The sequence below is a fragment of the Macrotis lagotis genome, chromosome 8 (assembly GCF_037893015.1).
Source record: "Macrotis lagotis isolate mMagLag1 chromosome 8, bilby.v1.9.chrom.fasta, whole genome shotgun sequence".
Lineage (NCBI taxonomy): Eukaryota > Metazoa > Chordata > Mammalia > Peramelemorphia > Peramelidae > Macrotis > Macrotis lagotis.
Window position 1 is genome coordinate 160,257,681 of NC_133665.1, and position 15,070 is coordinate 160,272,750.

Consider the following 15,070-nt stretch of genomic DNA (forward strand, 5'->3'; position numbering starts at 1 on the left):
CAAGTCCTTTCAGTCCCCAGAGTTGATGTTTCCTTTGGACTGGAGTACCAGCTGGAGAAGTTGGTTGGTCAAGGCTTGGTTTCCTGACCAGTGTGGTTGGTGTGTGGTGATGCTTTGCTGTGGGTGCTGTGAAGTGGTCTTTGGTGGGTCATGAGATCCTTCCTGGGCTTCCTTTTTTTCCTTTGCCAAATTTTGATGGTCAGTGGACTGTGATGATAGAAGTGGTAGAAAGAGGATAATTGGTGTGTTTGGAGAGTTGAGTGGAAGGTATGGATGGAGAGTTGTTTGGACTCAAAGATTACTTACTGGAAGGAGGGAGTGCTTACCCCCTCTTAGCAACCTCTTAGCAAGTTCCAGGCATGTGATTAAACAAGATTGAGAAACACTGGTTTATAGTGGTTTTTTTTAAAGGGTGAAAAAAAGGAAAGTCTGGAGATGTTTAGTTTGTAGAAGACTTGGGGGGATATAACAGTTGCCTTCTCATGTTTGAAAGGCTGCCATATTGCTGAGGTATTAATTAGATCTTTTTCTATCTAGCCCAGAGAGGGAAACGATCACTCAAAAATTGAGGAGAGGTTAATTTAAGTTTGAGGGAAGGACAAATGTCCTAACAATTAAAACTACCCCCAAAATAGAATGAACTGCCTAAACAAGTAGTGAATTCTTGATCAATAAAAATATTTGTGCCAAAAAATCTTGGAGGACCTCTTTTGGGGATAGAATACTAATCATAATAACTAATATTGTGCAGTATTTAAAACTTTGCAAAGTGCCTTGCAAAGTAGCATCCCTTTGTAAACGTCTGGAGCAGTATTTGAATTCAGGTTTTTCTGACCTCATATATAATACTCTAGCCACTATCCCACCTAGCTGCCAGAAACATTTATTGATCACCTACTATATACAAAATATTGCATCAGCAGAGCATTGGAAGGGAACCTTGGTTGGATTTGGGTTGAGCTGGATGATCTCTGAGGTCCCTTTCAGCTCTGAGATTTTATAACTCTGTGAAAGATGTATTTGGAAATAATATCTCTAAGAGTCAATGTATTTGTGGCAGGGAAGAAGGTTACAAGAGAAACAACTTTCTATGAGTGAATGTAATCTCTGAACATAGGGGAAGAATTAGCCATAGGTACAGATGGAGTGGGGGGCTGCCTATATCCTTTGTTTGGGAGACACTTAAAAAAACCTCCACCTAGAAAATAATCTGGTTGAAACAGATGACCTTGATCATTCCTTCCATATCTAAAGGAATCATTTTATCTTTGATGGCCCAGGTCAAATGCAAATTCCTTGTAGAATGTTAAAATCAGTCTCAGAGACATAGATTTGGAGCTGGACCCTTTTTATCCTGGGTTGAAATTTTTCCATCTTTGTTTCCCCTTTCCTTAAAGCAACTAATTCTAGGAGGTTCCTTCTGAGATACTATGATGTTACTTGGGGGAAAAAGAAAACAAATACTTTACATGTTCATTAGTATATTGACTCTAGTCTGTGAGCTATTTGGTTAAAAACTAAACTGAAACAAAAAAGGTACTCATTTCTATGAAGTGCCCTTTTCCCAAGAGCTCTGTGGGGTAAGCAGATCAAGGATCAGTACATGTATTTTTACAGACTTGGAAGTGGAAGGGGAGATCCAAATGATGGGAAACTGCAGAGGTGAGGGGGGGCAGGTGAAATATAGCATTGTAGAATTTAGATCAAAATGGGACTGAAATTCATCTAGTTCAACTCTTTTGCAGATGAAGGAAACTGAGACTTAAAGTTATGAAATAACTTTCCCAAGATCTTAAAGCAGAGTGAAAATTTGACCCCTTCCCTGACACTGCCTCTGGAGGAGATGTCAAAAAGAATAGGAGCCATTACTTGAGAAAATGTGGGTCCTTGGAAGGTGTGGACAGCTTTATTTTTATAATAACATCTGGCAAATAGTAGGTGCTTAATAAAAGCCTTTTCATTTGATGATTTTACAATATTTGCCAGGATTGAGGACCTAACCGACAGATATGGTGATAGATCAGATTTACTTATCTTTTTTTGAAGGGGATGATGGGAGAATATGGAAGATCAGAGGCCTGGCTTCTCCTGGGAGGATGGGGGTAGCTCAGCCATTAGACTTCAAGCTGCTGCCCCGGAGGACTTAGGGGAGATGACAGGCCTGGGAGATGGCAATGTCGCCTCTTGAGAACCATCCACAGTGATCCCTGCACTCTTTCCCTTTCCTGTTCTCTCACCTCACCAAATTCACCTAGGGTTATCCAGTTTGACATTACTTTCAAGGTCTACTCTGCATTTATCCCAAATGTGTCTCCTCTATTAGACTGTAGGCTCCTGGAGGAGCCATGGGGTCATCTTGTTTTCCTTCCCATTCCAGTTCTGAACTTGCCACAGGAACAACCTCAAGAACAGAGGTTTCCTGAGAGTTCTTTCCTCTACCTACAACAAGAGAAAGTCTTCTTTCCTAAGCCTCAGGGATTAATTTTCCCTAAAAGAAGACAAAGTTTCCTTCTCCCATCCCCCCAATTTGAGTCATTGTACAGTGTCCAAATACTGTCACTTGTCTCGACCTGGAAAGACATTTGTCTTTTTGGGACTCAGTTTCCTCACCTGTTAAATGAGGCAGGACTTAGGTGATCCTAAGACCAGTTCAGCTCCAAATCTATCTCAGTGACTGATTTTAACGTTCTACAAGGAATTTGCATTTCCCCTGGGCCATCAAAGATAGAATGATTTCTTTAGATATGGAAGGGTTGATCAAGGTCATCTGTTTCAACCAGATTATTTTAGAGCTAAAGAGACCCAAGGAGGACCTATGCTCACATGCTTATTAAGAAGGCAAAGCCAAGATTAAAACACCGGTCTGCTAAATTCTAGTATTCTGATAGACAAAGATGATGCTCAGAGGGCATTCCAAGTAGCTAGAATAGCACGAGCAAAGGTTTAAGGGGGATGAATCCAGACTGGATTAAACAAGGGCTGTCTCTATGGCTGCTGCCATAGCTAAAAACAGACTCCAATTTTACATTAAGAGACATCCCTCCCTGGAATGTTAATATGGGGCAGAGCAGGACAGTGAAAGAAATCTCCAGAATGTATGGGTTCGTCCAGCTCCGGCTGCATTCTGTTTTCAGAATTGTTTCTGGCAGAAACCTAAGGGGGAAAATGCAAACCAGATGTACAAAGAAATGTTTTCTTTGTCAGGGGGAAAAAGCCATCCATCCCCTCTCTGACCCCCTCATTATTTCCAGCCTTTGCCTCTCAACACTTTGAGGCTATAAGAGACTAAAACTCTCCCACCCCCTCATCTACTGGTTGCCTGGGCACCTGGTGGTGGGAACCTGCTTGGGACCTGGAGATGGAGACCCACCTCAGCACGGAGCAGGAAATTGATGACTGTCAGCCTGGAGAGCTCTGAGTAAAGGAGACAGATGGAAATGTGACTTCTTCCCATCCCCCTGGAAGATGGAGCTGGAAGACTACATGGACATCTAAGAGTTTAATTGGAAGAAATATGAAATTGGGCACCGGCTCTTGGGGCAGGTTTTGAGGGATGCTGGTTGGACTCAGATCCTTCTTTGGAGATTGATTTTACTTAAGGGGCCTTAAGGACGTCCCTGGCTTTGCCTCAGTCCACCTCTCCTCTGGGAGAAGGGGCTGCATCATGCCTCAAATGGCAGAACATGGACATAAGAGCAATAAGAGCATAGTCAGTCACCATGAATTTCTTTTTTTTTTTTTAACAAGGTAAATGGGGTTAAGTGGCTTGCCCAAGGCCACACAGCTAGGTAATTATTAAGTGTCTGAGACTGGATTTGAACCCAGGTACTCCTGACTCCAGGGCCAGTGCTTTATCCACTGTACCACTTATCCGCCTCTTCACCATGAATTTCTAACTGATCTTGGATCAGATTGAGAAAAGTGAGCTACTCATGAGTCATCGAATATTTGATTAAAGGATGCTTATTTTGCTCTGGCCCAGTGAGGATGCTTAGCCTCTCAGCCTCCTTTCCTCTTCACTATCAAGGAAGGGTGTGGTCTTCAGAAACCTATCCAGTCTGAGAGGTCTAGATGCCTCATATCTGGGAACTTTTATGTCCTCAAGGTTAAACCAGGTTTAATCATCATATTTTGCATGAGGAAATGGAGACCCAGAGAGATGAAGGACCTAGGTCAATATAATACAACTAATTGGTGGGTAAAGAGAAAACCTCAGATTTGATGTCTTGGCCCAGAAATACAGTGATGGAGCACTGAACCTGCAATCAGCAAGATCTGAGTTCATATTTGACCTCAGACACTTCCTAGTTGTGATTCCAAGTGTGATATTCTATTCAACTTTCGCACCTGGCATCTCACATCCCAAAGCTGCGCATTGGACGTTGGGAAAATTCTTTAGTGGTTAAATTTTTTTTCTCATATCATGCCTAATTAACCATTTTTATTTGCTACCTTTTACTCCTTTTCTACCCTCTGGGGCCAAATGAAAAAAAAGGGTTTATCACTCCATCATGTGATAACTCTTCAACAATCTGGATGTAGTTATCATATCGTGGTCTCCAACCTCTCCCCCATCCCCAAATTCTCTCTTCTCCAGGATCAACTTCTCCAGTTTCTTCCACTGATCCTCATATTAAGCCCAAGAAGGAGAAAGGCAAAGGAATAGCTCCATTTGTCAGGGAGAGGCTGAGTGTGTCCCTCAGATGGAACAGGTGGCCAGAGCCTGCTCCACTCTTCTTAGCTGATTTTGCTTTGTCTGGAACTCAGAAGCCAAGACCATTGAGGATGACATTTCATTCCAAAACCAAATTCATCAGATGACTGGTGTCAAAATCCCACAGTCTCTAAGCCTGAAGCTCTATTTGCCTTCCCTCCTGTCCCCAAGGCTTCTCTTATTCCAAATGAAGGGAGGATTATTGTACAGAGTGAATAGGAGTCTTCAGTGAAGACCTAGCCTACTCAGATCCAGAACAAGGAATTTTGGGGATGCCATATTGAGGCAGACAGTTGTGGAGGCACAGACACCACATTGCTCTAGTCTTCTTCACCATGCCTTCAATCTGGAAGGTCATTCCCCGGAGTCATTCCACAGGCCATTCATCTCTTCATTTCCCATCAGACTTCACTCCTCCAGACAGCTCCACGATGCCTCCCTTTTATGTACCTCTGCGCGCGCTCTCTCTCTCTCTCTCTCTCTCTCTCTCTCTCTCTCTCTCTCTCTCTCTCCCCCCCCCCCTCTCTCCCTCCCTCCCTCCCTCCCCTTCTGTTGTCTTTCCATTTAGAATGCAAGCTCCTTGAGGGCAGGGACTGTCTTTCTCTTTGCTTCTATTTGTATTCTTGCAAGTAACACAGGACCTGGTCCATAACAAGCATCTAGTAAATACTTGTTGACTTGGTGGACAAATAAGATATCATATCAAGTCTGCTGCCGGGAGAATGGAAAGGGTGTGTGTGAGTGTGTGTGTGTGTGTGTGTGTGTGTGTGTGTGTTTATGTGAGTGTTTGTGTCTATCTGGCCCATTCTTCTCAGTCTCTTTTGCTGGATCTGGATGTCTAACTGGATGTCTCACAGGACTCTGCCCTGGGCTTTCATCTCTTCTCCCTTTATATTATTTTCCTTAAAGATTTCCTCAGCTCTTGACCCCTCTCTTAACCTCCAAACCCTTATTTCCAGTTGCCTATTTAGACATCACACACTGGGTGGCCTATAAACATCTTCAATTCAACATCTCCAAAACTGAACTCTTTGTCTTTGCTCCAAAGCTTCTCTACTTACTGGGGCAGAATGTTCCTCTTACTGCCATCCTCTCAGTTACTCAGACTGGAAAGCCACAGTTTGTTCTTGATCCCTCCTTCCCTCTTTCCATATCCAATCCATTGCCGAGGTCTGTTGTTTTTACCTTTATAACATCTCTATCACATGACCCCTTCTGTCCTCTCACACAGCCTCCACCCTTCTCCAGCCCCTTATGGCATGGACTATTGCAATAGCCTGTTGGCTATTGTTGTCTGCAACAAATCTTTCCCCAATCATCTGTTAAGAATGCCTTTCTAGAGCACAGAATTAACCCCATCATCCCTCCTTTCCATTCAATAATTCCAATGACTTCCTATCACTTCCAGGATCAAATATAAAATCCTCTTTTTGTCCTCAAAGACCTTTACCACTAGCCTCCACCTACCTTTCCAGTCCATAATCCATTGACACTGGGCTTTTTTTTTTTGGTTTTCTTTGAATCCCCAAGGCTTGTACTTAATAGATGCATAATAAATTTTCATTGATTGACTTATGTGAGTGAGTGTGTGTGTGAGTGAGTGAGTGAGAGAGAGAGAGAGCGCGCGCGTGCGCACAGGGGAGGTGCTCACCCCAGTCCATCATTTATAATTTTCTATTTTATTTTGGGATATTGATCACTTGGAATGACATAGTGGAAGCCCAGTTTCAGAATCAGGGTCACTTGGGTTCAAGTTTTTAGCAGATTTTTTATTGAGATCCTGAATAAGTCACTTAATGTCCTAGTATAGCCAGTTAATTAGCTTGGGGAATGTGAACTTTAAAAATAGTATAAATTTTGACCTCTCTCTCTCTGTATATTTACATGTATATATATATATATATTAAATATATAGTTTGTATTTGTGTATATGGATACATACATACATAGTGATGTATATTTATATGTATGTTGATGTAACTAAATACATATTCACACACATATACATGCCTGGTTGGTTCTTGTCCTTTGTTATCGAAGACCAAAATGACATCACTATGTTTGAGACAAATGATAGTGTGTTCAACTGTGGCTGATCAGATCAATATGAGCTTAGAATGCTTAACCACAGATTGGGCACAAATAGTCTATGTGAACACCTGGGGTGGGTACTCTAAACTTCTCGATGTCAGGTTTTCTTCGAGCTGCTTCAGTCCTGCCTTGCCTCACTGATGAGGGCACGCCATGCTGGCCGGTCCTGTCCCAGTGTCTCCCATGCTACACGATACTAGAGTTCTTCAGTAAGACCTTCAGGGTGTCTCAGTATTAGTTCTTGTAAGTGCTTCTCCTGTGTGAGTTCTCCATAAAATAGTCTTTTTTTATAAGTGTCCATTTGGCATTCTAATAACATGACCAGGTCATCAGAGTTGCATTCTCTGTAGTAATGTTGGAATTGGTTTGAGAAAGAACTTCAGTATCTGGTATCGCCTCCTGTCAGGTGATCTCCAAAATCTTCCTAAGACAATTTTAAATGGAAGCGACTCAGTTTCCTAGGATGGTGCTGGTAGACTGTCCATGTCTCACAGGCATATAGCAATGAGCACATAGCACGACGGCTCTGTAGACCTTCGGTTTGGTCATCAGGCTACCATCTCTTCTCTCCCATACTTTACCAAACACTGAGCTAGCTCTGGCAATGCTAATGTCAACCTCATCATCAATATGGACATCCCTGGAAGGCACACTGCTAAGCTTGTCCAAAGTATTCAAAACTTCTCCATTTGCTGCAATGCATGGTTCCACATCTGGATACACATATAAAAGAAGACTGAGTCTTTAAATATATATGTACAAACACCCCCCCCATATATATATATATGCATATATATATATTCCCATAAATATCCATATATTTAAGAATTCAATCTCCTCCTTGGTTGGAGGTATAGTAAATCTTCATGGCCTCAATTTCACTGTTGATCTGCCTGGAAGTTTTGACTGACTCCATTGTGCCTTTGGCTCCTCCTTCATTGGCACGGTGACTCCTTGGGATCCACCGTATTGGTTTAAAGCTTGGGGTGACATGGAAACCTTTCATCCTTAGCCCTGCTCCAGCAGCTCAGGATTCCCAAACTCAATTGACCTGGCAGTCTCAGCCTTCCCTAGTAGCAAATAATGTGCAATAATAATTTGATATCTAATTGGTTTCCTTTGTAAGGCTACATGTTTTATTTTATGCACTGAACACAATTCTGAGAGGGGGTTCTGAGAAGGCTTCCCCAGACCGTCAGTGGGATCCATATCTTAAAAAGGGTTATCAATAGCAAGCAGAGTCAATCTGCTTTCTATTTGAAAGAGGCGGAGGAGGAAAACAAGCATGTCTTACATACCTACTGTATACTAGCCATTGTGCTATATGTAAACTTTGAGCTTATATTCCATTTACTTTGTAGATATCTTACATGTTCAGTTATTTCTGTGTCTTCTCTAATGGAATATGAACTCTTAGAACATGAGATTTTGCCTTTCTTTGTCTGCAACACTAAGTAAAATGTTTAGCAAACAGTAAGTGCTTAATCATTGCCTGGTGATGGGTCCTTAGAGAAAATTTCTTCATCTAGAATTCTCTATGCTAAAAAAATCATGGGCCCATTCTAAATAGATGCTAAGGTCTATTGTTCTACTCTTAGGACTTCAAAGACTTTGCACACACTACAAATTTGGTGCCTTCTGAATTTAGAGTCCTGGACCAAGACCCTGTTTCCCTTGACTTAGTTCCACTTCTGATCTTGCTCATATATTCCCCTTGGCTATCTCATTTTCCCACACAGTCCCTTTTCTGCTTATTTTTCCTGCTTCCTCAGAGTTCTGAGCTTTTCTTTCAATGAGACCTCAGCTCATATCTTTGGAACCAGAGTTGAACTTTAAATTAGGGTTCTTCCTCCTTTGCATTTGGTACCTTGTAAGCCAGTTTCATTAAAAGGATCTAGCTGGTCCCGGCCAGGAGGAAGACCAAGGTAGAATAAGAGAAAGCTTTCTGTAAAAATGATTCGTCTTTACAGGGACATTAACATGCTAATCTCCCATGGGATCATGCCAGCTTTAGATGCCCAAGATTTTCAACTGGAGCCCAGAAAATAGTCTAAAAATGTGAACGGATCCATCCTACCCTGTTGTATCTTTTTTTGTTATTTTGAATTTTTTGTAATCTCTCTGTCTAAGAAATCAAGTAGGAGAGCAAATCAAATTTGGTGACTGCCATCTGTGCAGAGCTAAGGTCATTGCCATGCAAGTAGTATTGAAAAGGTTCTGCCAAGACATCAGGAACTGAGGATTTGCATTAAGAATAAAGTGGGAGAACCTGTTGGTTTACTCAGCCTCCAAGTCTGGCTGCTGGCAGCGTCGTCCCTCCCTTGCGTGTGGAAGAATTAGGTGTTTGCCCCAAGCTACACTATATTGGGGGGAGTAGGGGGCAGAGAGAGAGATGGCATGGCTACTCCAATAGTAAGGGAAAAAGACCATGGTGACTTCAATATATTTCTTTAGGCTGCTCTGTCAGAATTTCTTTTTCCCTTCAAGGTTTTCCTTAGTGCTCATTTAAATCTGGTTTCAACAGAAAGAGAATGTTGAGGGTGGGAGAGGAGTGCACAGTTTGCGAATTTATTTACTTATTTACTTTTTCATCCCATTGTTTATTTGCTTGTTGCTTATTTGTTTATTCATTCATGCATTCAATATTTATTTATTTATGCATTATTCATTTATATATGTATGTATATATGTATTTATTCTTTTGAGTAGGGAGGTACCTTAGAAGAACTCTAAGTGCCGATAAATGTTGGGAGGCATTTAGGGGTATTTTTTTGGGAGACTTGGGCATAGTGAGTAAAGGTCCTCCTGCTTCTTTTCTTTTTCCTGCCTTGTTTATATCCAAAAACTCTCCCTGTTTTTTGTTGGCTTCAAGGCTCTCATAATCCCACTTCCAGCTGGAACTCTCTGTTAGCCCTCAATTCCCTTTGGGGGAATTAATAATAATATTAATAACGATAACAATAGTAATAGTAATAGTAGCTAACAGTTACATAGCTTTTTCAAGGGTTGCAACATACTTGACAAATATCATCTCATTTGATTCTACACTGGGAAGTAGGTGGTATTATTGTCCCCATTTTATAGATTTGTAAACTGAGGCCTCCAGTCGTTAAATGACTCAGCCAGGGTCACACAACCATCAAGTATCAGGGCAAGTTTTAAATTCAGCAGCTCCCTGGCCCATTGTTCTATCCACTATGTCCCCCTAGCTACTTCTAGAAACAAAGGGGTCCTACAGAGTGACCCCCTTACAATGGAAAGAACCAGAGGGAAGTCCCCAGAGTTTTAGGGAAATTTTCTGTGAAAGATTTAGACAAAGATATGAACTAGAATTGCACAGGATTAGTGGGCAGAATAATTTTGATCTGCTTTGAGGAGAAGTAATCTCATGAACATTAGACATTAAGCTCCTACTATGTGCAAAGAACCTCTCTTATTCAGTTATGAACTCAGTGAGAATAAGCATGGCATCTTCCTTTTCTCTTCTCCTTCCTCTACAGTCTCCATTACCAGTTTAGCACATCTCAGTTTAGCATATCTACTCAACACCTATATGTAAGTGTGGTGTTAATTAAGCAAATCTATCAAGTCACCCCCATCCCACTTATTAAAGATGTCTTGATATGTTAATAAGATAGGAATAAATATCAACAAATCAAATATTAATTAAATAAAATTATCTTTGGATGAACTAGAACAACATTTGATATGGAGTTTTCAGATGGGTTGATGAAACTTACTCACATCTTGTAGATCCTCTATAATATAGAATATCAGTTCAGAACCCGAGTTATTTGAGCATCTGGTAGAGATTTGGATTCCAGTAAGTATTGAATGAAGAGAGCATTCCAGCTAAACTCCCTGAGGAATCTCTTCAAGGAAGAAGAGAGCACTTCTGTTTCAACTGGGTCTTTCTGACCCTTCTTCCCCACTCCAAAGGAAGAAAGACCTTGAGAGCTTTGAAAAGTCTGGAGAATTTTAGATTTCCCATATTCCCTCTGGCAACCATCCAGTATCCTTGGATTAGCAGATAGCAATGTCTATATCAAGAATCAAAAACAGCCTCTTGTAAGATTCAAGTCTTTACAAATAGCCCAGCAGAAAAAAAACGAATACAAGCAAAAACAAAAAATAAATTATTCTATATCTAAAGCAAATATCTTGAGGGTTCCAGCAAAAGGATTTCTGGGAGTTGTGAGTCCCCTTTGTGGGGAAAGTTTCAGGGACTTTTAGGAGGACTATATTGTACCAACACTACTAACTGTAATGTTAGCTCATACTTTTTCTGTAAAGGTACTTAACTCTCAGATTAAATAATTCTTAGCTGATAGTCATATAGAGCTACACCAGTGGGGGCTCATGAGCTGTAGCCCTAGAAACTACACCCTCAATCTCTCATAACTAGAATTCTGAGGGGATTTAGTGACTGAGTTCTGTGAGCCTACCTCACCAGACCAAGAACAAGTTGGAATAAGTGTTCTAAAACATTTGTTATCTATAGATACTTCAGTGCAGCAAAAAGCCCCTCTTGTACAAAATCATTTGAGAATAACGGTTATCACAAAAGTCAACTTAAAAAAAATTGTTCTGCTAGTCACTTAACCCCATTGCCTTGCAACCCCCCCCCCCAAATCAGGAAAAAATTGTTCTGCTTTGTTATATCAATCTTCTAGTTGGTTTGTATTGACAGATTCTGAAAGGGCTTTTAAAAATTCCTATCAAAATTTATTCACTCTCTCGTCAGGATAATTCCAGACAAATTTTCATCATTTTTATCATCATTGGGTAAAATTTCTGGAGTTGGCATTAACTGCAGGTTATAAATCAATCAACAAGTATCTATTAGATATTTAAGTGCTGGTCACTGTCCCTAGGTTTGGAGAGTACAAACAAAATTAATGAAATAATCTATATCTGGGTCTGGAGATGAGATAATTTCTTACAACGGCTTTGATAACATTATAGCGTCCAATGGAATTGAGGATGTTGTTGATAAAAAAAAAGCATGTGCTGATTTTTTTGGCTTAATCTACGTATTTGTTAAAAGGGAGAGTTTCTGTTTCAACAGTGGGGGTTAGGGTATGGGAAGTTAGTAGGTAATAATAAATTTCTGGGAGTTCATAAAACATTTAAAAGATGCATAAAATTTTAAACTGCAGAAAGAGACTTAGAGCAGTTTTGTACTATCTGGTTTAATTAAAATATATATGTATCTCTCTATACACATATAGCATGTACATGAGACACTCCACATATATGTGGTATACCAATGCACATTCTCATATATAGTATGTATTTAACACATATACATATTTATCATGTTTGCCTAAATATAAAATAAAAACAAAAAGATTAGACAAATCTATATCACATCTATATAAATATACATAAATACATTTATGAAATATATGCAATTATTTTGTTGTTCCTTCTTCCTTTTTGAAGAGGACCAATGACATCACAGGGGGATATCTTGAATTGTGTATGAATTTAAGTGTGGTAGAACTGCACAAATTCATCAACCTCACTCTCTCCTCCAGAGTCATTGAAGTCCAGTGGCAAGACAAAAATCAAAAAGATTGGCAATGATCTGGGATGCAATAGAGGACCTTGTTGTCTTCAATGTCTTGCCAATCTCTAAGTATTCTACAACCCTTGCTTCATTTGCCTTCGTGGAAGTTGAAACAAATTGTTCTCAACTGCCAATTGCAGCAGGGGTAAGTCTTTGGATGCCTGGGGAAAAATATCCCCCTAACTCACCAGTGGGTTTGAAACTTCTTGGTTATCCTTAGTCGAAATGATTTTACTGGGATGTGACTTCTGTGTCTGCTACAATTTCTTGGAGCTACAGGTGAGACCTGGAATCAAAGATGGATGAGCAGCCCTGAAAAACCTTCACACCAGAGGTGCTAATTTCCCCCTAACACCCCATATTCCCAAATGTATACTCATTCTACACTCAATGCCCTCCATTTCAAAGAATGTTAGACCTCGAATTTAAAGACTTGTCTGGTTCAACTCCCTCATTTTGCTGATGAGAAAAAAAAGTTAGAGAGAGAAAGTCAATAGCCCCAGGTCTCAGACCATAACAATAATAATTCTCTTTGGCAGCAGACTTGGCTATTTACCAAATGTAGTCTTCTTATTCTTCTTATACCCTTAGAGAATGGCCAGAGGCAGTCAGAAGGTAAACAGTTTGCCCATAGGTCTCCCAATCAGAATATGAGAGAGGCAGGCTTCAACCCAAGTCTTCCTGATTTTGAAGCTGACTATACACTAGGTCAAAGAGTTTCTGCATTTTAATCCCCATTTTACAGATGAGAAAACTGAGACAGCAAATGGTTACACAGTTCTAGATGAACCTAGGTAACTACAAATTCTGAGTGTGGGATTGTCTTTACTATACCACAGTTTCACCCATCTAGATATTCAAGGACTGGGGAATTAACCTATGACCCCAACCCAACACTGTCCTCTCAGGTCTAATTTTATTTCTTTTTTTCCCCCAGTGGATTGCTGAATACTTTTATTCTGCACATAAAAGCCACTATGGAATTGACTTGCAGGTTTGTCAGGAGGCATCACAAGAATATGGCTCCACACACCAACACTATGGGTGGGGATGAGAACAGATCATTCTAGCCTAGTCCCAAGATAAGGTCTTCCAACAGAGGACCAAATTATTAGGTATAGTCTCTGATTAGAAAGGTCTAATGACACAGTGAGAACAACATGGGAAGGTGGAAGGGAGAGGTGAGTTAAGCTGTAGAGGGCCCTGTTCCCCAAATAAAACTTTTTTACTGCTTGGTGGTGCCCAATCTTTGAACAGGGATGGATTTTTACAGAGGTGACTGGTGCTTGCTAGCTCTGAGGTCTTCTGACCTCGGAACTTACTTGGTCCAAGGATTTCTGATGTTCCTTCTAGCAAATTTAGCCTTGCTATGCAGCTCTTCCTCCATTCTGAGAAGTTGGTCATACGTGATCAGACTCTCAGATCAACGTGGGGCACCAGTCTTGATCTGCCCAGTGCCAAGATCCACCACCAGGTCTATGATGAAGGTGTCCTTGGTTTTCCCAGAACAAGGAGAAACCATTACTTCCCATTCACTGGACTGGGCCTGCTTACATGCCTGAAGAGACTTAGTCATGGAGCCGATCGGGTTCACTTTGAGTAGGAGGAAGTTGTTAACTTTTTTACTCCCAGTCTTTTCACTGGTCTTGAGACTGGTCACTGTGAGATCATCCTCTACCACCTGGATGTCTGCAGTAGAAGTGAAATTCTTCCAAGCTTCCCAATTATCTTGGTCAAAGGGCTTTTCAGTAAATATAGTCCTTGATGAAGCTCTTGTAGAGATCCCTCAGCTGGAGCTGAGTTGGCATTATCAGGAGACTTCTTAGATCAGAAGAATTTGGAGGCAGCGTATCCAAGCCAATGACAACTTTATCCAAATAATCAGCCTTGCCAATAGCATTCTTCAGCAGCTCCAGAGATTATTTTCCAGGATATTAGGAGCAAAGTGGCTCTCATCCCTGGCATTGATGGAATCTTGCCCATATTTCTACTTAATCACATTCTTCAGGTTGGAGTAGACCTCAGGTTCAGTACACTTGGCCTCCTTGAAGTTTGCTGCTTCAACAGGGAGGATCATGAACTTCTGCGTTGCCAGTTTGGAAGTCACCATTGATCATACTGAAGGCTAAATGACCTCTCCATCGCCTGCAAGATCAGCAATAGGGCAGAACAAGGACACATCTTGTTTTGGCAGTTCTAGCTTTATAAACAGCCAGAGACACTCCAATATGGCATTTATACCAAATTTAGATATATTCCCAGTGCCCTCCATCTCTTATCATCAATTTCTCAATTTTCTCCTATTTCATAACATTCAGTTTCCTACTCTTCAGGGACATGGCAATAGTTTTATAGATATACTAAACTGCTTTTGAGATACCATTCCCCATATTATGGCTCTTATCATTCTCTTGCAGCTCTATGGATTCCACTAGAAGTGCCACTGAATATTGCTTAGAAGGAACCTTTTACAATGCAGAGATCAACTTCAGTACTGGGGTTTCCATGAGAGGCAAAGATCTCTCTTGCTTGGATCTTCAGAATAGACATGTTGAGTTTTTGGTGTTGCTTCTGCTAGGCTCAGAAAACAGAGACAGGGGGTCTAACTATACCAAGAGGGTATTTTTAAAAAGTCCAATGTTCTTTCCACAATACCAGGTTTCCTCTCTCATAAGACCCAAGACTAGAGGAGC